The sequence below is a fragment of the Schistocerca gregaria genome, chromosome 5, assembly GCF_023897955.1.
Source record: "Schistocerca gregaria isolate iqSchGreg1 chromosome 5, iqSchGreg1.2, whole genome shotgun sequence".
Lineage (NCBI taxonomy): Eukaryota > Metazoa > Arthropoda > Insecta > Orthoptera > Acrididae > Schistocerca > Schistocerca gregaria.
In genome coordinates, this window is record NC_064924.1 from 575263319 (window position 1) to 575289033 (window position 25715).

At 47.9% G+C, this 25715-nt stretch overlaps 20 non-coding genes across 20 annotated transcripts; all 20 read right to left on the bottom strand.

Annotated features, from left to right (window-relative positions):
- Window positions 1-82: 82 nt before the first annotated feature.
- On the bottom strand, window positions 83-156 carry Trnan-guu (transfer RNA asparagine (anticodon GUU)). The gene has a single exon. It is a non-coding gene; the product is annotated as a tRNA-Asn (tRNA).
- Window positions 157-6261: 6105 nt separating this feature from the next.
- Window positions 6262-6335, bottom strand: Trnan-guu (transfer RNA asparagine (anticodon GUU)). Its single transcript has one exon. It is a non-coding gene; the product is annotated as a tRNA-Asn (tRNA).
- A 318-nt stretch (window positions 6336-6653) lies between these two features.
- Trnat-cgu (transfer RNA threonine (anticodon CGU)) lies at window positions 6654-6725 on the bottom strand. The gene has a single exon. It is a non-coding gene; the product is annotated as a tRNA-Thr (tRNA).
- A 689-nt stretch (window positions 6726-7414) lies between these two features.
- On the bottom strand, window positions 7415-7488 carry Trnan-guu (transfer RNA asparagine (anticodon GUU)). Its single transcript has one exon. It is a non-coding gene; the product is annotated as a tRNA-Asn (tRNA).
- A 319-nt stretch (window positions 7489-7807) lies between these two features.
- Window positions 7808-7879, bottom strand: Trnat-cgu (transfer RNA threonine (anticodon CGU)). The gene has a single exon. It is a non-coding gene; the product is annotated as a tRNA-Thr (tRNA).
- Window positions 7880-8567: 688 nt separating this feature from the next.
- Window positions 8568-8641, bottom strand: Trnan-guu (transfer RNA asparagine (anticodon GUU)). The gene has a single exon. It is a non-coding gene; the product is annotated as a tRNA-Asn (tRNA).
- Window positions 8642-8959: 318 nt separating this feature from the next.
- Window positions 8960-9031, bottom strand: Trnat-cgu (transfer RNA threonine (anticodon CGU)). Its single transcript has one exon. It is a non-coding gene; the product is annotated as a tRNA-Thr (tRNA).
- A 689-nt stretch (window positions 9032-9720) lies between these two features.
- On the bottom strand, window positions 9721-9794 carry Trnan-guu (transfer RNA asparagine (anticodon GUU)). The gene has a single exon. It is a non-coding gene; the product is annotated as a tRNA-Asn (tRNA).
- A 318-nt stretch (window positions 9795-10112) lies between these two features.
- On the bottom strand, window positions 10113-10184 carry Trnat-cgu (transfer RNA threonine (anticodon CGU)). Its single transcript has one exon. It is a non-coding gene; the product is annotated as a tRNA-Thr (tRNA).
- A 689-nt stretch (window positions 10185-10873) lies between these two features.
- Trnan-guu (transfer RNA asparagine (anticodon GUU)) lies at window positions 10874-10947 on the bottom strand. Its single transcript has one exon. It is a non-coding gene; the product is annotated as a tRNA-Asn (tRNA).
- Window positions 10948-11265: 318 nt separating this feature from the next.
- Trnat-cgu (transfer RNA threonine (anticodon CGU)) lies at window positions 11266-11337 on the bottom strand. The gene has a single exon. It is a non-coding gene; the product is annotated as a tRNA-Thr (tRNA).
- Window positions 11338-12026: 689 nt separating this feature from the next.
- Trnan-guu (transfer RNA asparagine (anticodon GUU)) lies at window positions 12027-12100 on the bottom strand. The gene has a single exon. It is a non-coding gene; the product is annotated as a tRNA-Asn (tRNA).
- Window positions 12101-18924: 6824 nt separating this feature from the next.
- Trnan-guu (transfer RNA asparagine (anticodon GUU)) lies at window positions 18925-18998 on the bottom strand. Its single transcript has one exon. It is a non-coding gene; the product is annotated as a tRNA-Asn (tRNA).
- Window positions 18999-19316: 318 nt separating this feature from the next.
- Trnaa-cgc (transfer RNA alanine (anticodon CGC)) lies at window positions 19317-19388 on the bottom strand. Its single transcript has one exon. It is a non-coding gene; the product is annotated as a tRNA-Ala (tRNA).
- Window positions 19389-20665: 1277 nt separating this feature from the next.
- Trnan-guu (transfer RNA asparagine (anticodon GUU)) lies at window positions 20666-20739 on the bottom strand. The gene has a single exon. It is a non-coding gene; the product is annotated as a tRNA-Asn (tRNA).
- Window positions 20740-21057: 318 nt separating this feature from the next.
- Trnat-cgu (transfer RNA threonine (anticodon CGU)) lies at window positions 21058-21129 on the bottom strand. The gene has a single exon. It is a non-coding gene; the product is annotated as a tRNA-Thr (tRNA).
- Window positions 21130-22703: 1574 nt separating this feature from the next.
- Window positions 22704-22777, bottom strand: Trnan-guu (transfer RNA asparagine (anticodon GUU)). Its single transcript has one exon. It is a non-coding gene; the product is annotated as a tRNA-Asn (tRNA).
- Window positions 22778-23095: 318 nt separating this feature from the next.
- Trnat-cgu (transfer RNA threonine (anticodon CGU)) lies at window positions 23096-23167 on the bottom strand. Its single transcript has one exon. It is a non-coding gene; the product is annotated as a tRNA-Thr (tRNA).
- Window positions 23168-24741: 1574 nt separating this feature from the next.
- On the bottom strand, window positions 24742-24815 carry Trnan-guu (transfer RNA asparagine (anticodon GUU)). The gene has a single exon. It is a non-coding gene; the product is annotated as a tRNA-Asn (tRNA).
- Window positions 24816-25133: 318 nt separating this feature from the next.
- Window positions 25134-25205, bottom strand: Trnat-cgu (transfer RNA threonine (anticodon CGU)). Its single transcript has one exon. It is a non-coding gene; the product is annotated as a tRNA-Thr (tRNA).
- Between the last annotated feature and the right edge of the window lie 510 nt (window positions 25206-25715).

The following is a 25715-nucleotide window of genomic DNA, read 5'->3' on the forward strand; positions in this document are numbered from 1 at the left end:
TCGCAGCCAAATTGCCACACTAGCTGTGTATCTCTAACAAAGTTGATGTATGTCCTCACCTCGGTGACGGTTAAAACGATTTCGCCCCCGGGTGGGCTCGAACCACCAACCTTTCAGTTAACAGCCGAACGCGCTTGCCGATTGCGCCACGGAGGCGTTGATTTTGGCTCACTTGTGCTCTCTATATCAACGCAATTCGTACACATTCTGCAGGAATCTCGCAGAATGGTAGCATCTGCTTATGCCTCTTCACATGGATAACGTGCATGCACACTGTAGCGACGCTCATAAACGAATGACATTATACTACAAAATGCATACAAACCACTGTTCTGCCTATGCATTCAGAAAACCTCCTAGGCCAGTAGAATACTTGACATAGGTTGTAGAACATCCCTTTCATTCAGTGTACTGCCATGTGATAGATATTGCTCGAGGTAGCTCCGCACGTTGCAGGAAAGTTAAAAAAATGGATGCCTTCTGTGAGGTTCGAACTCACGACTCCTGGTTTACGAGACCAGTGCTCTACCACTTTTTTTTTTTTTTTTTTTTTTTACTATCCAAATATTGTATTTGAAGCATTTAACCGTTAATTATGATTTTCAGCATATTTCCAAATATCCTCCTGTAGTCACAATGTTGGCTTATTTTAAAGTGTTCAATTTCTATGTAAGAATAATAGTCTAGAAAAGTAGCATGCCTATTCTGCATAATAAAAGATGCTGTGTGGCCCATGATCCACGTTGTAGCGTTGTTTTTTGCTCGTGGATACCTCAGTTTTTGTGGCTGAGTGATCTCTAAAAGTTCTACACCACTGGGCGTCGTACGGTCTATCACTGACAATCGTTGACGAAGGAATGTTGTAATTTCTTCTGCATGTCCGCAAGTGAACCTATGAAGGAGCGTATCGACTCTTCCGCATGCGTCACAGTTGGGCGTTGGTTGAAGGCCTATTTTATGTAGCTTTTCATTCGTTGCTACTTTATCGTTGACTGTGAGATACCAGTCTGCTATGACGCGTGACGGTAACATGTCGTTGTGCACATTCCGCCATATTATACTCCAATGTATATGTGGATATTTTTCTTAGAGACGATTCCTGTGGTTTGTTGTCATGAGAAGGTCATAAAGCTTCCTGTTCGTCAGGCTTCCGGTATCGACGATGTTGTGTCGAATGTAGCTCATTTCCATGTAGTATAGTCGCACATGTCGGTAAGAAAGTGGAATGCCGGCGATATTAACGGGTGGGTCCAAGCTATGAGGTTTCCACCGCTGAATGAGGTTTCTGATGAGACTGGTCCTCCGGGTACGAAACTCCTTCCTGATGCGATTTAGGAGCAGGGTGACACATTTTTTGTGTACTTTAATGAGGTTAAGGCCACCTTTGGACGAAGGTAAGGTTAAGGTATCGAACTGAACTTTGAAAATATGCCCCCTAAAAATAAACCAACATAACGCTTGTTGTATACTCTTGGCTAGGTGGTTGGAGATGGGAAGAATTTGCGCCAAATAATTCATCTTGCTCGTAATGGCGATCTCGATGGTCTTAACTTTCTGTAGTATGTTCAAGTCACGGTCGGAGTGAAGCATCAAAGCAGCACGTAATTTATGAAGCATGTGTGACCAGTTCTTCGTCAGGAATTTGTCTGGTTTGGCTTCAAAAGTAACACCGAGGGTTGTGTGAGAATCCTTTACCTTGCACCAGGTAACATGGGATATGTCTCCGATACCGCCACCGATTTGCAAAACTGTGGTTTTAGTTCTATTGAGTATTGCTCCTGAAAGAAACGTGAATGTTTGTAGAAGAGTTGCTGCTGACAGAAGTTGTTGCGATGATGACACAGTTACGCATATATCGTCAGCATACGCAATGCATGGGATAGTGACAGACTCGACGCTAAGCCCGATCCCGCTATGCACTAAGTTGTTCAGGAGCGGCTCTACTGCAATGGCGTACAAAATCATTGAGAGAGGACATCCTTGGCGGATGGACTGCTCGATGGAAACTTCTTTTGTAAAATGGCCATTAATGAGAATCCGTGAAGAGGCGTTTGTAGTAAGTTTGCGAATTAATTCTATGAGATGAGGTCCAAATCCTAGTTTCTTCATGCTTTGAAAGAGGAAATCATGACGTACACGGTCATAAGCCTTCTCAAAATCTAGAAAGATCAGAGCGCCCTGTCCTTTAGTTTCAGCATATGAACAGATGATGTCCCTCAAATCGCAGGCAGCTGAGATTGCACTTCGACCTTGCACTGCACTGTACTGGTAACTGCCTAAAACCTTGTACATAACGGTTTGCATCCTTAGCTTAATCGATCTGGTGATGATTTTGAAGTCGGCATTCAGGAGTGTGATGGGTCGCATGTTTTCAACCTTCCTGCTGTTCCCTTTTTTCGGTAAGGGCAGGATGATACCTTCCGTAAATGCCTTGGGTATGACTTCCAGGTGCCAGAGTTCATTCGCTATCTCGAGGAGTGTCGGACCGAGGACGTTCCAGTATCGCTGGTAAAACTCAGCGCTGAGACCATCAGGTCCTGGTGATTTCCCTTTCTTTGCACTGTGAACCGCCAGTCGGATTTCGTCCTGTGTGAAAACAGATTCCAACTTTGCATTATCCTGTTGTGACAAGCGACAGCTCAAGGTCCTAAGAAAATCCTCACACGAGTGTTCATCAACGAGTTGCGTCTTGTAAAGTTGACTATAATAGTCGTAGACGTGCGAGATGATGTCACGTTGCTTCGTGATGGCATTCTCAGCGTCATCAACGACGGCTTCAATCAACATGGCTTTACACCGTTTCGTCGTTCTCAGGATGTGATACAGAGAGGCCCGTTCTTCGGCGGCAACGTCCTTAGGGTGGGCTCGCACGATGATGCCATGCATGCGTTGGCGTTGTATCGCTGTGATTTTCGCTTTATATCGTTTGATCTTTACGTCGATGTCTCGAGAAGGATTGTTAGTGCGACTGTACAGTTCTCTCAAACAGCGATAATAAAATTCAATAGTCTGTTTCTGCCAAAAGCTTTTTTGTCGGGCGTAGCTCATGACGGTCAGGCGTAATTTAGGCTTAGCACACTGAATCCACCACTGTAGAACGCTAGCGTAACGACGTCGGTGCCGCTGGAGCTGTTGCCACGTTAAGGTCACCTCCTCTTCAAGTTGGGCATCCTGCAGAAGGCTGACATTCAATTTCCAGTAGCCCTTCCCGCGGTAAATTGGCTGGCGGTGTAGGTTGAGGTAACACTGATATGCACAATGGTCGGAGATATTGACAGGAGCTATGTCACAGTTCACAGTGTGTCGCTGGAGGGCATCGGACACATAGATCCTATCAAGCCGACTGGCAGAATGACTGGTTACGAAGGTGTACGCTACCCGTTCACCGTGCAGTTGTTCCCATGTATCGTGAAGACGCATGCCATGAATTAAATGTTCAAGTTCGATACATCTGTTCGTGTTAGGAGTTTGGTCTCTGTCATTGAGCACACAATTGAAGTCACCACCAAGGATGAGATGTTCACGATAACCGCTAAGAAGAATGGGAACCTCGGTTTTATAAAATTCTGAACGATCTCTCTTATGAGTGCTACCTGAGGGGGCGTACACGTTAACAAACTGCACACCATTCACTCGAAGAGAAATGCCACGACCACTGGGCAGCCGCTGCACATCCGTAAAGGATATACCGTCGCGCAGAAGGATGGCAGTGCCTACAGCATCCTGAAGATTGATGTTATCTATAAGAACGTAACCGGGCACTTCTAAGGCTGTGACTACCTCCTGTAGGAGGGCAATGTCAACGCTGGTACCATACAAGAAATCATTTAGCGAACGGAGTTTCACCGCACTTTGAATTCTATTGACGTTAAGTGTGGTAATGTTGTAGGTTTGGCTGTCACCCATGATAGTTCAGAGGACAATGAGCTGTGATTTTCGCATCGTCCTTCTCTCCGGCTTTGAACCAAACTCGTTAGTAACGTTTGGAGTACGAAACGGAATGTCAAAACCAATAACGGACCAGGGAGGGGAAGGTCGCAGCGCGATGGTCATGCGCGAGAGCAGCTACTGCTGCATCTCTTCATTCTGCTGCCACCACGGCTCATTGCTGTCGGGGTGCTGCGCGGTGCGCGCGCCGCCCTGCCCGCCACCGCCGGCTGAGTCTGTCAACGTGGTCGCATCCGCCTGGCCACCACGCGGGGCTGCGACTGACGTCAGCGAGTTCCTGCGAGATCGCTGCTGCAGCTGCTCGCTGCTCTGCTCGCTCTTCCTCTTGGCCGTTACGGTGCTCTGATCCCTTTCAGCGCTCAGTAGTGCCTTCAGGTGTTTGGTTCGTTCACGAATGCGTTCTTGCCTCGCGGTGTCCTCGCAGCGCACGGGGCAAGAAGATTGAGGTTCAGTCTCGCTGCCACTTTCTGACATGTGCACGGGTCCTAAATCATTCGACTTTTCCTCTTTGCTACTATTCCCTTTGCTTCTCCTTCGGCGGCCTTTCTTCGTGTCTGCTACAGTCTCTACCGATAGGAGTGGTTCAGGCAAACTGATCTGCACCCGCTCCTGTATCTCACACGGCTTAGTTTCAGAGGTGGCTGGCGCATCGTTGGTATCCAGCGGTAACTGCCCCGGTGAAGATGACGGTGCTGAATCGACGTCCGTCCTACCGCGAATGTCTTTGGCACTGCATTCCACCTGAACTGGCACCTCCACCTCGCTGACATGTTCCGGCTGCCGGGGTGGTGGTACAGTCCCCGCGACCACCTCACTCAATAGTGGTACTAGCTTTTCACTACCGTCTGCAGGTCGTTCCCGTGGAAGTTGAAATGGACGTCTACGTGTACAGTTCATCCGCAGATGTTCAGTTGAATGGCAGATCGAACAGGTAGGAGGTTGACCAATGTAAGTTACCTGTGCACGACAGCCGCCAATGGCAACATACGAAGGTATATGCTTTTTCAAATCTACACGTACACTGCGCACCCCGCTGTTAACTTGGTAGCGATAGGCACTCGACCATTTTTCATTTGTAACTGACAAAACAGCGCCGTACAGTGACAGAGAACGTGCAATCAGATCATTAGGGCACTCAGGTGGCACATTAAATACCCTGACGGTTCTTACTCCGTATCCCGAAGGCACGATTTGGACATTACTAATACTGCCATCATTATGACGGAATGGTCTCACACCAACATGCTCCTCAGCGAATTTCTCGTAAGTGTCTCTCGAAATAAATTTGATAAATAACGAGTACTGCACAAAGTCCAACTGGAATGTGTCGACTATATCTTCAGGCAATTTCAAATCCTCAAAGATCCACTCATGAATTTCAAACGCCGTCGGTCGCAAGGCAGCGCGATCGAAAACACACTGAACGCTGTTCGCTCTGTTAATTGTCGACATCTTACTTACAACAGTTATACAGAAACAAACGTTAACAGCGCTCGCACACGCTGCTCAGCTCTCCACCTCAGCACTGCTCGCGACGTAAACACTGGCCCGCGCTACCGCCCGTCACCGCGCGATGTGCACTGGCCGAGTGCCGGAACACGACTGACCACTGAGCTAAGAAGGCGGCAGCTTTGAATTTGCGAGCCTTCCCCGAATTCTCACTTCATCACACTGAATCTTGCAGCCCTCGACCAGATAATTGATTTGGCGCACTGCTGCTGCTGGGAGTGTCCACATTGCCGTTCTCCAAATCTCTCGACTGTTTCGCCCTTACGATCGGCGACGACCGTCAGGCCACCAAAAGTTTGCGGTCTGCAATTTCTTGTCCTAGTGCACAGCTTGTGGGATAACGTGGCTCGACTGCGAAATGCGCCTTTCGGCTCCACTCTCTGGCTACAGTTTGCTGTTGTTCACAGTGGCACTGGCGTTGCCCATGGGGCTTCATGTAAGGCGACTGCACGTCGCTCGGCCAACAGCGGCCTACTGCAGACCGACACTTAAGAGACACAAAATACAAATCGACATCGAGAGACAGGCCCTGTCATATGGCACTCGCGACGTATACGCTCAAATTGAATGTAAATAAAACGTCTTTTGTAGTGGGCGTCGCTCCACTGCAGTGTCACACATGGTGAATAAATAGGAAAACAGTAGAACGTCTGTGTAGGGCCATGTTTTTACCTACAGTGCCACCTGCCTGAATGTGTATAAGCATCTGTGGCATCACTCCTTCGCAGCAAAATTGCCACACTAGCTGTGTATCTCTAACAAAGTTGACGTATGTCCTCACCTCGGTGACGGTTAAAACGATTTCGCCCCCGGGTGGGCTCGAAGCACCAACCTCTCGGTTAACAGCCGAACGCGCTAGCCGATTGCGCCACGGAGGCGTTGACTATGGCTCACTTGTGCTCTCTATATCAACGCAATTCGTACACATTCTGCAGGAATCTCGCAGAATGGTAGCATCTGCTTATGCCTCTTCACATGGATAACGTGCATGCACACTGTAGCGACGCTCATAAACGAATGACATTATACAACAAAATGCATACAAACCACTGTTCTGCCTATGCATTCAGAAAACCTCCTAGGCCAGTAGAATACTTGACATAGGTTGTAGAACATCCCTTTCATTCAGTGTACTGCCATGTGATAGATATTGGTCGAGGTAGCTCCGCACGTTGCAGGAAGGTTAAAAAAGTGGATGCTTTCTGTGAGGTTCGAACTCACGACTCCTGGTTTACGAGACCAGTGCTCTACCACTGAGCTAAGAAGGCGGCAGCTTTGAATTTGCGAGCTATCCCCGAATTCTCACTTCATCACACTGAATCTTGCAGCCCTCGACCAGATAATTGATTTGGCGCACTGCTGCTGCTGGGAGTGTCCACATTGCCGTTCTCCAAATCTCTCGACTGTTTCGCCCTTACGATCGGCGACGACCGTCAGGCCACCAAACGTTTGCGGTGTGCAATTTCTTGTCCTAGTGCACAGCTTGTGGGATAACGTGGCTCGACTGCGAAATGCGCCTTTCGGCTCCACTCTCTGGCTACAGTTTGCTGTTGTTCACAGTGGCACTGGCGTTGCCCATGGGGCTTCATGTAAGGCGACTGCACGTCGCTCGGCGAACAGCGGCCTACTGCAGACCGACACTTAAGAGACACAAAATACAAATCGACATCGAGAGACAGGCCCTGTCATATGGCACTCGCGACGTATACGCTCAAATTGAATGTAAATAAAACGTCTTTTGTAGTGGGCGTCGCTCCACTGCAGTGTCACACATGGTGAATAAATAGGAAAACAGTAGAACGTCTGTGTAGGGCCATGTTTTTACCTACAGTGCCACCTGCCTGAATGTGTATAAGCATCTGTGGCATCACTCCTTCGCAGCCAAATTGCCACACTAGCTGTGTATCTCTAACAAAGTTGACGTATGTCCTCACCTCGGTGACGGTTAAAACGATTTCGCCCCCGGGTGGGCTCGAACCACCAACCTCTCGGTTAACAGCCGAACGCGCTAGCCGATTGCGCCACGGAGGCGTTGACTATGGCTCACTTGTGCTCTCAATATCAATGCAATTCGTACACATTCTGCAGGAATCTCGCAGAATGGTAGCATCTGCTTATGCCTCTTCACATGGATAACGTGCATGCACACTGTAGCGACGCTCATAAACGAATGACATTATACAACAAAATGCATACAAACCACTGTTCTGCCTATGCATTCAGAAAACCTCCTAGGCCAGTAGAATACTTGACATAGGTTGTAGAACATCCCTTTCATTCAGTGTACTGCCATGTGATAGATATTGGTCGAGGTAGCTCCGCACGTTGCAGGAAAGTTAAAAAAAATGGATGCTTTCTGTGAGGTTCGAACTCACGACTCCTGGTTTACGAAACCAGTGCTCTACCACTGAGCTAAGAAGGCGGCAGCTTTGAATTTGCGAGCTATCCCCGAATTCTCACTTCATCACACTGAATCTTGCAGCCCTCGACCAGATAATTGATTTGGCGCACTGCTGCTGCTGGGAGTGTCCACATTGCCGTTCTCCAAATCTCTCGACTGTTTCGCCCTTACGATCGGCGACGACCGTCAGGCCACCAAACGTTTGCGGTGTGCAATTTCTTGTCCTAGTGCACAGCTTGTGGGATAACGTGACTCGCTGCGAAATGCGCCTTTCGGCTTCACTCTCTGGCTACAGTTTGCTGTTGTTCACAGTGGCACTGGCGTTGCCCATGGGGCTTCATGTAAGGCGACTGCACGTCGCTCGGCCAACAGCGGCCTACTGCAGACCGACACTTAAGAGACACAAAATACAAATCGACATCGAGAGACAGGCCCTGTCATATGGCACTCGCGACGTATACGCTCAAATTGAATGTAAATAAAACGTCTTTTGTAGTGGGCGTCGCTCCACTGCAGTGTCACACATGGGGAATAAATAGGAAAACAGTAGGACGTCTGTGTAGGGCCATGTTTTTACCTACAGTGCCACCTGCCTGAATGTGTATAAGCATCTGTGGCATCACTCCTTCGCAGCCAAATTGCCACACTAGCTGTGTATCTCTAACAAAGTTGACGTATGTCCTCACCTCGGTGACGGTTAAAACGATTTCGCCCCCGGGTGGGCTCGAACCACCAACCTTTCGGTAAACAGCCGAACGCGCTAGCCGATTGCGCCACGGAGGCGTCGATTTTGGCTCACTTTTGGTCTATATATCAACGCAATTCGTACACATTCTGCAGGAATCTCGCAGAATGGTAGCATCTGCTTATGCCTCTTCACATGGATAACGTGCATGCACACTGTAGCGACGCTCATAAACGAATGACATTATACTACAAAATGCATACAAACCACTGTTCTGCCTATGCATTCAGAAAACCTCCTAGGCCAGTAGAATACTTGTCATAGGTGGAAGAACATCCCTTTCATTCAGTGTACTGCCATGTGATAGATATTGCACGAGGTAGCTCCGCACGTTGCAGGAAAGTTAAAAAAATGGATACCTTCTGTGAGGTTCGAACTCACGACTCCTGGTTTACGAGACCAGTGCTCTACCGCTGAGCTAAGAAGGCGGCAGCTTTGAATTTGCGAGCTATCCCCGAATTCTCACTTCATCACACTGAATCTTGCAGCCCTCGACCAGATAATTGATTTGGCGCACTGCTGCTGCTGGGAGTGTCCACATTGCCGTTCTCCAAATCTCTCGACTGTTTCGCCCTTACGATCGGCGACGACCGTCAGGCCACCAAAAGTTTGCGGTCTGCAATTTCTTGTCCTAGTGCACAGCTTGTGGGATAACGTGGCTCGACTGCGAAATGCGCCTTTCGGCTCCACTCTCTGGCTACAGTTTGCTGTTGTTCACAGTGGCACTGGCGTTGCCCATGGGGCTTCATGTAAGGCGACTGCACGTCGCTCGGCCAACAGCGGCCTACTGCAGACCGACACTTAAGAGACACAAAATACAAATCGACATCGAGAGACAGGCCCTGTCATATGGCACTCGCGACGTATACGCTCAAATTGAATGTAAATAAAACGTCTTTTGTAGTGGGCGTCGCTCCACTGCAGTGTCACACATGGTGAATAAATAGGAAAACAGTAGAACGTCTGTGTAGGGCCATGTTTTTACCTACAGTGCCACCTGCCTGAATGTGTATAAGCATCTGTGGCATCACTCCTTCGCAGCCAAATTGCCACACTAGCTGTGTATCTCTAACAAAGTTGACGTATGTCCTCACCTCGGTGACGGTTAAAACGATTTCGCCCACGGGTGGGCTCGAACCACCAACCTTTCGGTTAACAGCCGAACGCGCTAGCCGATTGCGCCACGGAGGCGTTGACTTTGGCTTACTTTTGCTCTCTATATCAACGCAATTCGTACACATTCTGCAGGAATCTCGCAGAATGGTAGCATCTGCTTATGCCTCTTCACATGGATAACGTGCATGCACACTGTAGCGACGCTCATAAACGAATGACATTATACTACAAAATGCATACAAACCAATGTTCTGCCTATGCATTCAGAAAACCTCCTAGGCCAGTAGAATACTTGTCATAGGTTGAAGAACATCCCTTTCATTCAGTGTACTGCCATGTGATAGATATTGCTCGAGGTAGCTCCGCACGTTGCAGGAAAGTTAAAAAAATGGATGCCTTCTGTGAGGTTCGAACTCAGGACTCCTGGTTTACGAGACCAGTGCTCTACCACTGAGCTAAGAAGGCTGCAGCTTTGAATTTGCGAGCTATCCCCGAATTCTCACTTCATCACACTGAATCTTGCAGCCCTCGACCAGATAATTGATTTGGCGCACTGCTGCTGCTGGGAGTGTCCACATTGCCGTTCTCCAAATCTCTCGACTGTTTCGCCCATACGATCGGCGACGACCGTCAGGCCACCAAAAGTTTGCAGTCTGCAATTTCTTGTCCTAGTGCACAGCTTGTGGGATAACGTGGCTCCACTGCGAAATGCGCCTTTCGGCTCCACTCTCTGGCTACAGTTTGCTGTTGTTCACAGTGGCACTGGCGTTGCCCATGGGGCTTCATGTAAGGCGACTGCACGTCGCTCGGCCAACAGCGGCCTACTGCAGACCGACACTTAAGAGACACAAAATACAAATCTACATCGAGAGACAGGCCCTGTCATATGGCACTCGCGACGTATACGCTCAAATTGAATGTAAATAAAACGTCTTTTGTAGTGGGCGTCGCTCCACTGCAGTGTCACACATGGTGAATAAATAGGAAAACAGTAGAACGTCTGTGTAGGGCCATGTTTTTACCTACAGTGCCACCTGCCTGAATGTGTATAAGCATCTGTGGCATCACTCCTTCGCAGCCAAATTGCCACACTAGCTGTGTATCTCTAACAAAGTTGACGTATGTCCTCACCTCGGTGACGGTTAAAACGATTTCGCCCCCGGGTGGGCTCGAACCACCAACCTTTCGGTAAACAGCCGAACGCGCTAGCCGATTGCGCCACGGAGGCGTCGATTTCGGCGCACTTTTGCTCTCTATATCAACGCAATTCGTACACATTCTGCAGGAATCTCGCAGAATGGTAGCATCTGCTTATGCCTCTTCACATGGATAACGTGCATGCACACTGTAGCGACGCTCATAAACGAATGACATTATACTACAAAATGCATACAAACCACTGTTCTGCCTATGCATTCAGAAAACCCCCTAGGCCAGTAGAATACTTGTCATAGGTTGAAGAACATCCCTTTCATTCAGTGTACTGCCATGTGATAGATATTGCTCGAGGTAGCTCCGCACGTTGCAGGAAAGTTAAAAAAATGGATGCCTTCTGTGAGGTTCGAACTCACGACTCCTGGTTTACGAGACCAGTGCTCTACCGCTGAGCTATGAAGGCGGCAGCTTTGAATTTGCGAGCTATCCCCGAATTCTCACATCATCACACTGAATCTTGCAGCCCTCGACCAGATAATTGATTTGGCGCACTGCTGCTGCTGGGAGTGTCCACATTGCCGTTCTCCAAATCTCTCGACTGTTTCGCCCTTACGATCGGCGACGACCGTCAGGCCACCAAAAGTTTGCGGTCTGCAATTTCTTATCCTAGTGCACAGCTTGTGGGATAACGTGGCTCGACTGCGAAATGCGCCTTTCGGCTCCACTCTCTGGCTACAGTTTGCTGTTGTTCACAGTGGCACTGGCGTTGCCCATGGGGCTTCATGTAAGGCGACTGCACGTCGCTCGGCCAACAGCGGCCTACTGCAGACCGACACTTAAGAGACACAAAATACAAATCGACATCGAGAGACAGGCCCTGTCATATGGCACTCGCGACGTATACGCTGAACTTGAATGTAAATAACACGTCTTTTGTAGTGGGCGTCGCTCCACTGCAGTGTCACACATGGTGAATAAATAGGAAAACAGTAGAACGTCTGTGTAGGGCCATGTTTTTACCTACAGTGCCACCTGCCTGAATGTGTATAAGCATCTGTGGCATCACTCCTTCGCAGCCAAATTGCCACACTAGCTGTGTATCTCTCACAAAGTTGATGTATGTCCTCACCTCGGTGACGGTTAAAACGATTTCGCCCCCGGGTGGGCTCGAACCACCAACATTTCGGTTAACAGCCGAACGCGCTAGCCGATTGCGCCACGGAGGCGCTGACTTTGGCTCACTTGTGCTCTGTATATCAACACAATTCGTACACATTCTGCAGGAATCTCGCAGAATGGTAGCATCTGCTTATGCCTCTTCACATGGATAACGTGCATGCACACTGTAGCGACGCTCATAAATGAATGACATTATACTACAAAATGCATACAAACCACTGTTCTGCCTATGCATTCAGGAAACCTCCTAGGCCAGTAGAATACTTGACATAGGTTGTAGAACATCCCTTTCATTCAGTGTACTGCCATGTGATAGATATTGCTCGAGGTAGCTCCGCACGTTGCAGGAAAGTTAAAAAAATGGATGCCTTCTGTGAGGTTCGAACTCACGACTCCTGGTTTACGAGACCAGTGCTCTACCACTCTTTTTTTTTTTTTTTTTTTTTTTTTTTTTTTTTTTTTTTTTTTTTTTTTTTTTGGCCTCCCATCATCCCTTGTAGCCCATTCTTGCGCTCTCCATAATTCGCCTTCATCGGCGTCGGCTTCTCACGCCATGTACATAACCATAAACTGATGAGACAAGGTTAATCCCTTTATCGTGGAGAAACTAATGTAACCCTTCTTTGGCCTATTGATAATGTGAAAAAAGAATGAAGCCTTCAGTAGGTAGAAACAGAAGTAATGTTCAGTTTGTTTCCTTCTTCATCGCTGTTTTTTGTTGTCACACTTAAAGCAAATAGGCTTCCTTGACAAAGAAACGTCAGAGGGCATACCGAAACTGCCTCTTCTCTCTGAAAATGCTTAAAAAAAACAAACCATATTCGGTGAGAAGCAACTATTTATAATGGCTTCTTGAAAAATAAATTAATAAACGTTGAACTCAAAGAACGGCAATTCCGGTAAAAACTAAAATATTTTTTTTTTTCCACGATTGTAAAGTAAGTTAGTAGTGGTGAACACTCTCTTACGTTTGTCTTCTGTGTCCGCAGATATTTCTTGTTAATTCTATTACATCAAGGTCTTGATTAAAAAATTTGCGTATGTTTCTTTATATTTACTAGTCTTCAGTAACATGTGATGCTCAGTTAGCAGATAGATCCAAAAATCCTCTTGGCTTTTCTCTTCCTTCGTGAAGAGGTAATGTACCGTTGCCGCTTTCAGCCAATTGACTGCGTTGCGTTTCGTGTTAGGAAAGGGTACATCATCCGGTGTCAAAAATTCCGCAGGCGTTATAGCGTTAGGTGACGTTCGAAGGATGAGTGCCAGCTTTCGTCGGACATTCAGCCAGATATCTTTCACCTTGTCACACACGAAACGATGTTCTTCGTTATCAATTAAACTACACGTTGCACACAAAGGCGAATCCGCTAAGTGGATCGTATGAAGTTTCGAGTTTGTTGCAACTTTCCTATTTACAACAAAGTACCATGTTGCTTTCAGATGAGTAGCTAAGTTACGGTTATGAATATTTGCCCATATCACTTTCCAGTTAGAACATGGATAGTTTTGTTCTATTTTGTTGTTCTTCTTTTCTCCCATCAATTTGCCATATATTTCTTTTACGTTTGTCATGTCTTTTTCCGGAATTCTTGAATGTAGGTAGCTATATTCTATTAAAAACCATCGTAAATTGTAAAGTCCGCCCGGTATGTGCTGCACATGAATGGGTGGAGAGAGGTCATCTGGAGCTATTTCAGATAGCAAGTGCGCGGCGATACAGCTGCCGGATTGTCTCCATTGTTGAAACGTATTGGAGATGTACAGAGCCTGCGACTTTTTAGTAACATTCGTTAAGTTTAAGCCGCCATTATTAGTGGCGAGCGTCAGAGTGTCATACTGGATTTTAAATATGTGGCCACGGCTCACAAAATAGCCTATTGCTGACATAATTTGTCTGGCGATGCCGGCGGGTATTGGCAGTATCTGGGCGACATAATTGACTTTGGAAGTAATAGAGACGTTCGCTAAAGACACTCTCTGAATTTCATTTAACTGTCGAATACTATGTGTCCGTACACTAGCTCGTATGGTAGTTAGTACTTGTCTATAGTTGGCCGCAATAGTTTGACGTATATTTTTTCGGAAATCAATGCCGAGACACTTCAAGGCTGTTAGCTCACGTAACTGACCGTGTGTGCGCATGCCAATGCCACGTCCGATATTGAATATGCCGGACTTGGTGTTGTTTAACCTCGCGGCTGACGCTCGTTCGTATTTTTCTATTATGTGCATTGCCGTCTCGACTTCCGCTACATTCATAACGAGAAACCCAACATCGTCCGCATAAGCTTTACATATTATTTTGTTTCCTCGTATTTGCAATCCTTGTAACCGCTGAGTCAAGGTAGCGAGCAAAGGTTCGATGGCCATGGCAAAAAGTGCCATGGACAACGGACAACCTTGCCTGACGGAACATGCGATCTCGACTGGCCGACTAGGCTGTCCATTTATGATGATTCTGGAGGAGTTATTCGTTACCAAACGTCGTATGAGGTCAACGAATCTCGGCGGAAAACCCATTGCGCCTATCGTTTTCAGGAGGTATGAGTGGCTGATCCTGTCGAAGGCTTTATCGAAATCTAACGACACGATGGCACATTTTAGTCGACATACTTCTGCTATTGAAATTATGTCGCGGTAGTCGGACAGCGTCTGCTGAATTTTCCTACCCTTGCCCACGCTAGACTGATATGGGCCGGTGACGCTGGCCATTACATTTTTAAGTCTGTGGGCTAAGAGCCGCGAAAAAATTTTATAGTCACTGTTCAGCATAGTGATTGGTCTCAAATTTCCAATTTTCTTGCCAGCCGATTTTTTTGCGATTAACACTATCATACCTTCGCGAAAATCTTTCGGTATCTCCTTATTGAGGTTCAGAAGTTCATTACAGATGCATGTAATTCTATGTTTTATGTGTTCCCAGAAGACTTGATAAAATTCTGCTGGTATGCCGTCAGCTCCAGGGGATTTATTTTTTGCACTTTGATAGACAGCATAGTGTACATCGTCTTCGGTCGCCTCCGCTATTAGAGCTTCCACGTACGCGTTACCAACGCGTCCTTGCAGGTGGGTCAGTAAATCGTCCTGTGCTTTTTCGTCTACCTCTTTATGTGAAAACAAGTTGTCGAAATGGGTTAGTATTTCTGCTTTTATGTCGTTGTGCATTGTCAAGGTGGTTCCATTATCAGTTTTAAGCTCCGTCAGTATTTTGCGGAATCCTCGTTTAGTTTCACGAATCACATGATATACCGAAGTGGCTTCTTTTTGCGCCACAGTCTCTGCTCTTGACCTTATTTGGTATCCTTCAAGCTGTTGTCGCCTTAATGTCAGTATTTTTGCCTGGATTTTTTTAATTCTCCCATGGTTCCCAATAGCTGTAGCACCTTGCAGGTAGAGTTCTCGTAGACAATGAAAGTAAAATTCTATCGTTCTTTTCCGCCAAAAGCTCTTCTCCCGGGAGTAGTTGATGAAACATCTCCGGATCTGAAGTTTGGCGCATTTGAGCCACCAATCCAAAGTCGAGTGGTAAGAGATGAGTTTGGTCTCGCAGGCTCTCCAAGTGGTGAGAAAGGCTTCTCGACAGGCAGGATCTTTTAAGTGTGAAACATTAAGTATCCACGGCCCTTTATATCGACAGGTTCCTTGTCGTTCCAAATTTAATGTGCATATATATGCAGCGTGGTCTGAAAAAACGGTTGGCCAAACTTCAGACTGCAGGATGCGGTGTTTCAGATTGGGTGAGACATATATTCGATCCAACCGGCTCGCTGAATGATTAGTGAGGTGGGTAAAGCCGGGTGCCGCGCCGTGCTTTTGCTCCCACGAATCAGTTAAACGGAGATCGGTGACGATACGTTCCAGGTCCGGCGATTTGTTGTAGTTCGGAGTTTGGTCTTTGGCATGTATGACACTGTTAAAGTCGCCTCCAAGGATGGTATGGGTGCAGTGTACACCAAACAAAGGAACAATTCCCTCCTTAAAAAACTGTGCTCGTTGGCACCGATTGGTAGAACCAGATGGGGCATAGACATTAATAATCCTGGTGTTATAAAGCGTGCCGGCAATGCCTCTGCCGTTAGGCAGTTTTGTTACGTCTGTAATGACGACGCCCTCTTTGAAAAGAAATGCGGTACCCAAATCACATTCAATTCCAGGATTGACTATAGCATTATACCCCTGTATGAAGTCAAGTTCGATGTTTGTTACTTCTTGTAAAAACAAAATGTCCACATCAGCTGCATACAGAAAATCTTTTAAATTTTGTAAATTAAATGGGCTACAAATTTTATTGATGTTCAGCGTAGCGATCTTATATGCCTGCAACGGAACTACGTTAGCCAAGACGGGAGTGTAATTAGGAAAAACTCTGGCAACATATCATTTCGAAAAAACATTAAGAAATCTGACCCGAGAGACATGTGGACACAAGTCAGTAAAACCGTTCAGACTAGAAATATTCATGACTTGGGAAGGGATCAGTCGGCTTCTCCGTGTCTGGGACAGTATCCGTCGCGGCGATGACATTCAAGACGACGTCATCTCGTGGTGTGGCCATCGTGGTGACTGTAACGGTTCCTGTGGTGTCCATAATTGCGTCCTCCTTTGTAGTGTCGTCGACATCGTCTGCCCACGGATTCGACAGCCCTGTCATCGGTTCGTCATTAAGTGGTGCACTATATTCAGGTGTTTGCTGGTGATTTTTATCTTCGGTTCGGGTAACTGCTACGTCATCGGAGGGCAAACTGGCAGAACCTGAGGTACTATCCAAGGACACAGGGTCTTCGTTAGATGACTGCTGATTGCACTGCAAGTTCTCAGATACAGATTGACGTATTTTGCCCCCTATTTGCTTCGCCTGTTCACGCAGTTGTGGTGCAGTCTGCTCTGCACCTTGACGCGCGATCCTCCGTTTTTTAGATTTCTTCGGAGATGCGTCTCGTGGTGAACTTTGGACGGTACCTGAAGAAGCCTCAGGTTGCAAAGTAGCACTACTCGAAGTGACTGACGCCAGGTCTGATTTCATTGCACTTGACGGGCTGTGGTCAGTGCCTAAGGCAGCTGCAGGATTCGGAGGAGCACCACTAGAAACGGCTGGTTGCGAGTCCGTTTTCTGTGCACCTGATACGCTTTTGATACCTCCTAAAGAAGCTCCAGGATGCAGAGGAGCACTACCCGAAACGACTGAGGTCGCGTCCGTATCCATTGCCTCATTGGGCGATTCCACGGCGACAAGGGCAGGAGCAGATAAGTCTTCGCAGGAGGGTTGAGTGTCTACAGATGCTACACCTGAGTCGGTCGGTTGGTCGGTCGCTTGTGGGTCGGTATTCGTAGTAACTTCGGGGGGCGCAGTGGCACTTGCAAAACCGCGCGCTACGGCGACATATGTCACGGGCAGCGTTGACATAGCAGGGGGCCTGACGGCATCGCCGGCAGGCAGTTGCGCCACTCGCCTTTGAACACATTCTGCACGAACGTGGCCTGGTAAATTGCAGACAGCACACGTTTTCGGTTGGTCATCATACATCACAACAGCTCTATATCCGCAGACGTTTATAAACGACGGAATGTGCTTCTGCAATTCGACTTTTAATTGGCGCACACCATTCAAAACAGGGAATTTGTGTGCATCAGACCACCGTTCGGCAATATTACTCAAAACTTTCCCGTATGGAGCAATAACAGCATTTATCTGGTCACTTGTAATTTCAAAGGGAAGTTCAAAGACTCGCACGGTCCGAATACCTAGACCAGCATGGGCAATGGTAACCTCCCCAACATTTCTGTCAGCATGTTTAAATTTCAGAATGCCACCACAAGATCGAACTATCCTTTCACACAATTCCGGACTGGCAAGTTTCACGAAAACCACACTGTTCATAATCGAGCAATGTACGCCGATAATATCATCAAGTCCTATTTTAACATCATCCTCTAACCACTGTTCAACATCAAATGACCTCGGTCGGACAAAGTTGCGATCAAACGTGAATTTCAAAGTATCTTTTCGTTGCGGTTGCGACATCTCTTAATTCTTTTTCATGTCTACACAAATACTATAGACAGCGACGCGTTGCAGCAAGAGCAGAGACTTACCACGCGGAGCTAACGCCGCACAGCACACAGCACGGCACGTCCGACCTCCAGCGCAGCCGCTGGCTGAATTGCCACTGAGCTAAGAAGGCGGCAGCTTTGAATTTGCGAGCTATCCCCGAATTCTCACTTCATCACACTGAATCTTGCAGCCCTCGACCAGATAATTGATTTGGCGCACTGCTGATGCGGGGAGTGTCCACATTGCCGTTCTCCAAATCTCTCGACTGTTTCGCCCTTACGATCGGCGACGACCGTCAGGCCACCAAAAGTTTGCGGTCTGCAATTTCTTGTCCTAGTGCACAGCTTGTGGGATAACGTGGCTCGACTGCGAAATGCACCTTTCGGCTCCACTCTCTGGCTACAGTTTGCTGTTGTTCACAGTGGCACTGGCGTTGCCCATGGGGCTTCATGTAAGGTGACTGCACGTCGCTCGGCGAACAGCGGCCTACTGCAGACCGACACTTAAGAGACACAAAATACAAATCGACATCGAGAGACAGACCCTGTCATATGGCACTCGCGACGTATACGCTCAAATTGAATGTAAATAAAACGTATTTTGTAGTGGGCGTCGCTCCACTGCAGTGTCACACATGGGGAAAAAATAGGAAAACAGTAGAACGTCTGTGTAGGGCTTTGTTTTTACCTACAGTGCCACCTGCCTGAATGTGTATAAGCATCTGTGGCATCACTCTTTCGCAGCCAAATTGCCACACCAGCTGTGTATCTCTAACAAAGTTGATGTATGTCCTCACCTCGGTGACGGTTAAATCGATTTCGCCCCCGGGTGGGCTTGAACCACCAACCTTCCAGTTAACAGCCGAACGCGCTAGCCGATTGCGCCACGTAGGCGTTGACTTTGGCTGACTTGTGCTCTCTATATCAACGCAATTCGTACACATTCTGCAGGAATCTCGCAGAATGGTAGCATCTGCTTATGCCTCTTCACATGGATATCGTGCATGCACACTGTAGCGACGCTCATAAACGAATGACATTATACTACAAAATGCATACAAACCACTGTTCTGCCTATGCATTCAGAAAACCTCCTAGGCCAGTAGAATACTTGTCATAGGTTGTAGAACATCCCTTTCATTCAGTGTACTGCCATGTGATAGACACTGCTCGAGGTAGCTCCGCACGTTGCAGGAAAGTTAAAAAAATGGATGCCTTCTGTGAGTTTCGAACTCATGACCCGTGGTTTGCGAGACCAGTGCTCTACCACTGAGCTAAGAAGGCGGCAGCTTTGAATTTGCGAGCTATCCCCGAATTCTCACTTCATCACACTGAATCTTGCAGCCCTCGACCAGATAATTGATTTGGCGCACTGCTGATGCGGGGAGTGTCCACATTGCCGTTCTCCAAATCTCTCGACTGTTTCGCCCTTACGATCGGCGACGACCGTCAGGCCACCAAAAGTTTGCGGTCTGCAATTTCTTGTCCTAGGGCACAGCTTGTGGGATAACGTGGCTCGACTGCGAAATGCGCCTTTCGGGTCCTCTCTCTGGCTACAGTTTGCTGTTGTTCACAGTGGCACTGGCGTTGCCCATGGGGCTTCATGTAAGGCGACTGCACGTCGCTCGGCCAACAGCGGCCTACTGCAGACCGACACTTAAGAGACACAAAATACAAATCGACATCGAGAGACAGGCCCTGTCATATGGCACTCGCGACGTATACGCTCAAATTGAATGTAAATAAAACGTCTTTTGTAGTGGGCGTCGCTCCACTGCATTGTCACACATGGTGAATAAATAGGAAAACAGTAGAACATCTGTGTAGGGCCATGTTTTTACCTACAGTGCCACCTGCCTGAATGTGTATAAGCATCTGTGGCATCACTCCTTCGCAGCCAAATTGCCACTGCACGTCGATCGGCCAACAGCGGCCTACTGCAGACCGACACTTAAGAGACACAAAATACAAATCGACATCGAGAGACAGGCCCTGTCATATGGCACTCGCGACGTATACGCTCAAATTGAATGTAAATAAAACGTCTTTTGTAGTGGGCGTCGCTCCACTGCAGTGTCACACATGGTGAATAAATAGGAAAACAGTAGAACATCTGTGTAGGGCCATGTTTTTACCTACAGTGCCACCTGCCTGAATGTGTATAAGCATCTGTGGCATCACTCCTTCGCAGCCAAATTGCCACTGCACGTCGCTCGGCCAACAGCGGCCTACTGCAGACCGACACTTAAGAGACACAAAATACAAATCGACATCGAGAGACAGGCCCTGTCATATGGCACTCGCGACGTATACGCTGAAATTGAATGTAAATAAAACGTCTTTTGTAGTGGGCGTCGCTCCACTGCAGTGTCACACATGGTGAATAAATAGGAAAACAGTGGAACATCTGTGTAGGGCCATGTTTTTACCTACAGTGCCACCTGCCTGAATGTGTATAAGCATCTGTGGCATCACTCCTTCGCAGCCAAATTGCCACACCAGCTGTGTATCTCTAACAAAGTCAATGTATGTCCTCACCTCGGTGACGGTTAAAACGATTTCGCCCCCGGGTGGGCTTGAACCACCAACCTTCCGGTTAACAGCCAAACGCGTTAGCCGATTGCGCCACGGAGGCGTTGACTTTGTCTCACTTGTGCTCTCTATATCAACGCAATTCGTACACATTCTGCAGGAATCTCGCAGAAAGGTAGCATCTGCTTATGCCTCTTCACATGGATAACGTGCATGCACACTGTAGCGACGCTCATAAACGAAAGACATTATACTACAAAATGCATACAAACCACTGTTCTGCCTATGCATTCAGATAACCTCCTAGGCCAGTAGAATACTTGTCATAGGTTGTAGAACATCCCTTTCATTTAGTGTACTGCCATGTGATAGACATTGCTCGAGCTAGCTCCGCACGTTGCAGGAAAGTTAAAAAAATCGATGCCTTCTGTGAGGTTCGAACTCACGACTCCTGGTTTACGAGACCAGTGATGTACCACTGAGCTAAGAAGGCGGCAGCTCTGAATTTGCGAGCTATCCCCGAATTCTTACTTCATCACACTGAATCTTGCAGCCCTCGACCAGATAATTGATTTGGCGCACTGCTGCTGCTGGGAGTGTCCACATTGCCGTTCACCAAATCTCTCGACTGTTTCGCCCTTACGATCGGCGACGACCGTCAGGCCACCAAAAGTTTGCAGTCTGCAATTTCTTGTCCTAGTGCACAGCTTTTGGGATAACGTGGCTCGACTGCGAAATGCGCCTTTCGGCTCCACTCTCTGGCTACAGTTTGCTGTTGTTCACAGTGGCACTGACGTTGCCCATGGGGCTTCATGTAAGGCGACTTACTTCATCACACTGAATCTTGCAGCCCTCGACCAGATAATTGATTTGGCGCACTGCTGCTGCTGGGAGTGTCCACATTGCCGTTCACCAAATCTCTCGACTGTTTCGCCCTTACGATCGGCGACGACCGTCAGGCCACCAAAAGTTTGCAGTCTGCAATTTCTTGTCCTAGTGCACAGCTTTTGGGATAACGTGGCTCGACTGCGAAATGCGCCTTTCGGCTCCACTCTCTGGCTACAGTTTGCTGTTGTTCACAGTGGCACTGGCGTTGCCCATGGGGCTTCATGTAAGGCGACTGCACGTCGCTCGGCCAACAGCGGCCTACTGCAGACCGACACTTAAGAGACACAAAATACAAATCGACATCGAGAGACAGGCCCTGTCATATGGCACTCGCGACGTATACGCTCAAATTGAATGTAAATAAAACGTCTTTTGTAGTGGGCGTCGCTCCACTGCATTGTCACACATGGTGAATAAATAGGAAAACAGTAGAACATCTGTGTAGGGCCATGTTTTTACCTACAGTGCCACCTGCCTGAATGTGTATAAGCATCTGTGGCATCACTCCTTCGCAGCCAAATTGCCACTGCACGTCGATCGGCCAACAGCGGCCTACTGCAGACCGACACTTAAGAGACACAAAATACAAATCGACATCGAGAGACAGGCCCTGTCATATGGCACTCGCGGCGTATACGCTCAAATTGAATGTAAATAAAACGTCTTTTGTAGTGGGCGTCGCTCCACTGCAGTGTCACACATGGTGAATAAATAGGAAAACAGTAGAACATCTGTGTAGGGCCATGTTTTTACCTACAGTGCCACCTGCCTGAATGTGTATAAGCATCTGTGGCATCACTCCTTCGCAGCCAAATTGCCACTGCACGTCGCTCGGCCAACAGCGGCCTACTGCAGACCGACACTTAAGAGACACAAAATACAAATCGACATCGAGAGACAGGCCCTGTCATATGGCACTCGCGACGTATACGCTGAAATTGAATGTAAATGAAACGTCCTTTGTAGTGGGCGTCGCTCCACTGCAGTGTCACACATGGTGAATAAATAGGAAAACAGTAGAACATCTGTGTAGGGCCATGTTTTTACCTACAGTGCCACCTGCCTGAATGTGTATAAGCATCTGTGGCATCACTCCTTCGCAGCCAAATTGCCACACCAGCTGTGTATCTCTAACAAAGTCAATGTATGTCCTCACCTCGGTGACGGTTAAAACGATTTCGCCCCCGGGTGGGCTTGAACCACCAACCTTCCGGTTAACAGCCAAACGCGTTAGCCGATTGCGCCACGGAGGCGTTGACTTTGTCTCACTTGTGCTCTCTATATCAACGCAATTCGTACACATTCTGCAGGAATCTCGCAGAAAGGTAGCATCTGCTTATGCCTCTTCACATGGATAACGTGCATGCACACTGTAGCGACGCTCATAAACGAAAGACATTATACTACAAAATGCATACAAACCACTGTTCTGCCTATGCATTCAGATAACCTCCTAGGCCAGTAGAATACTTGTCATAGGTTGTAGAACATCCCTTTCATTTAGTGTACTGCCATGTGATAGACATTGCTCGAGCTAGCTCCGCACGTTGCAGGAAAGTTAAAAAAATCGATGCCTTCTGTGAGGTTCGAACTCACGACTCCTGGTTTACGAGACCAGTGATGTACCACTGAGCTAAGAAGGCGGCAGCTCTGAATTTGCGAGCTATCCCCGAATTCTTACTTCATCACACTGAATCTTGCAGCCCTCGACCAGATAATTGATTTGGCGCACTGCTGCTGCTGGGAGTGTCCACATTGCCGTTCACCAAATCTCTCGACTGTTTCGCCCTTACGATCGGCGACGACCGTCAGGCCACCAAAAGTTTGCAGTCTGCAATTTCTTGTCCTAGTGCACAGCTTTTGGGATAACGTGGCTCGACTGCGAAATGCGCCTTTCGGCTCCACTCTCTGGCTACAGTTTGCTGTTGTTCACAGTGGCACTGACGTTGCCCATGGGGCTTCATGTAAGGCGACTTACTTCATCACACTGAATCTTGCAGCCCTCGACCAGATAATTGATTTGGCGCACTGCTGCTGCTGGGAGTGTCCACATTGCCGTTCACCAAATCTCTCGACTGTTTCGCCCTTACGATCGGCGACGACCGTCAGGCCACCAAAAGTTTGCAGTCTGCAATTTCTTGTCCTAGTGCACAGCTTTTGGGATAACGTGGCTCGACTGCGAAATGCGCCTTTCGGCTCCACTCTCTGGCTACAGTTTGCTGTTGTTCACAGTGGCACTGGCGTTGCCCATGGGGCTTCATGTAAGGCGACTGCACGTCGCTCGGCCAACAGCGGCCTACTGCAGACCGACACTTAAGAGACACAAAATACAAATCGACATCGAGAGACAGGCCCTGTCATATGGCACTCGCGACGTATACGCTCAAATTGAATGTAAATAAAACGTCTTTTGTAGTGGGCGTCGCTCCACTGCATTGTCACACATGGTGAATAAATAGGAAAACAGTAGAACATCTGTGTAGGGCCATGTTTTTACCTACAGTGCCACCTGCCTGAATGTGTATAAGCATCTGTGGCATCACTCCTTCGCAGCCAAATTGCCACTGCACGTCGATCGGCCAACAGCGGCCTACTGCAGACCGACACTTAAGAGACACAAAATACAAATCGACATCGAGAGACAGGCCCTGTCATATGGCACTCGCGGCGTATACGCTCAAATTGAATGTAAATAAAACGTCTTTTGTAGTGGGCGTCGCTCCACTGCAGTGTCACACATGGTGAATAAATAGGAAAACAGTAGAACATCTGTGTAGGGCCATGTTTTTACCTACAGTGCCACCTGCCTGAATGTGTATAAGCATCTGTGGCATCACTCCTTCGCAGCCAAATTGCCACTGCACGTCGCTCGGCCAACAGCGGCCTACTGCAGACCGACACTTAAGAGACACAAAATACAAATCGACATCGAGAGACAGGCCCTGTCATATGGCACTCGCGACGTATACGCTGAAATTGAATGTAAATGAAACGTCCTTTGTAGTGGGCGTCGCTCCACTGCAGTGTCACACATGGTGAATAAATAGGAAAACAGTAGAACATCTGTGTAGGGCCATGTTTTTACCTACAGTGCCACCTGCCTGAATGTGTATAAGCATCTGTGGCATCACTCCTTCGCAGCCAAATTGCCACACCAGCTGTGTATCTCTAACAAAGTCAATGTATGTCCTCACCTCGGTGACGGTTAAAACGATTTCGCCCCCGGGTGGGCTTGAACCACCAACCTTCCGGTTAACAGCCAAACGCGTTAGCCGATTGCGCCACGGAGGCGTTGACTTTGTCTCACTTGTGCTCTCTATATCAACGCAATTCGTACACATTCTGCAGGAATCTCGCAGAAAGGTAGCATCTGCTTATGCCTCTTCACATGGATAACGTGCATGCACACTGTAGCGACGCTCATAAACGAAAGACATTATACTACAAAATGCATACAAACCACTGTTCTGCCTATGCATTCAGATAACCTCCTAGGCCAGTAGAATACTTGTCATAGGTTGTAGAACATCCCTTTCATTTAGTGTACTGCCATGTGATAGACATTGCTCGAGCTAGCTCCGCACGTTGCAGGAAAGTTAAAAAAATTGATGCCTTCTGTGAGGTTCGAACTCACGACTCGTGGTTTACGAGACCAGTGCTCTACCACTGAGTTAAGAAGGCGGCAGCTTTGTAATTGCGAGCTATCCCCGAATTCTCACTTCATCACACTGAATCTTGCAGCCCTCGACCAGATAATTGATTTGGCGCACTGCTGCTGCTGGGAGTGTCCACATTGCCGTTCTCCAAATCTCTCGACTGTTTCGCCCTTACGATCGGCGACGACCGTCAGGCCACCAAAAGTTTGCGGTCTGCAATTTCTTGTCCTAGTGCACAGCTTGTGGGACAACGTGGCTCGACTGCGAAATGCGCCTTTCGGCTCCACTCTCTGGCTACAATTTGCTGTTGTTCACAGTGGCACTGGCGTTGCCCATGGGGCTTCATGTAAGGCGACTGCACGTCGCTCGGCCAACAGCAGCCTACTGCAGACCGACACTTAAGAGACACAAAATACAAATCGACATCGAGAGACAGGCCCTGTCATATGGCACTCGCGACTTATACGCTCAAATTGAATGTAAATAAAACGTCTTTTGTAGTGGGCGTCGCTCCACTGCAGTGTCACACATGGGG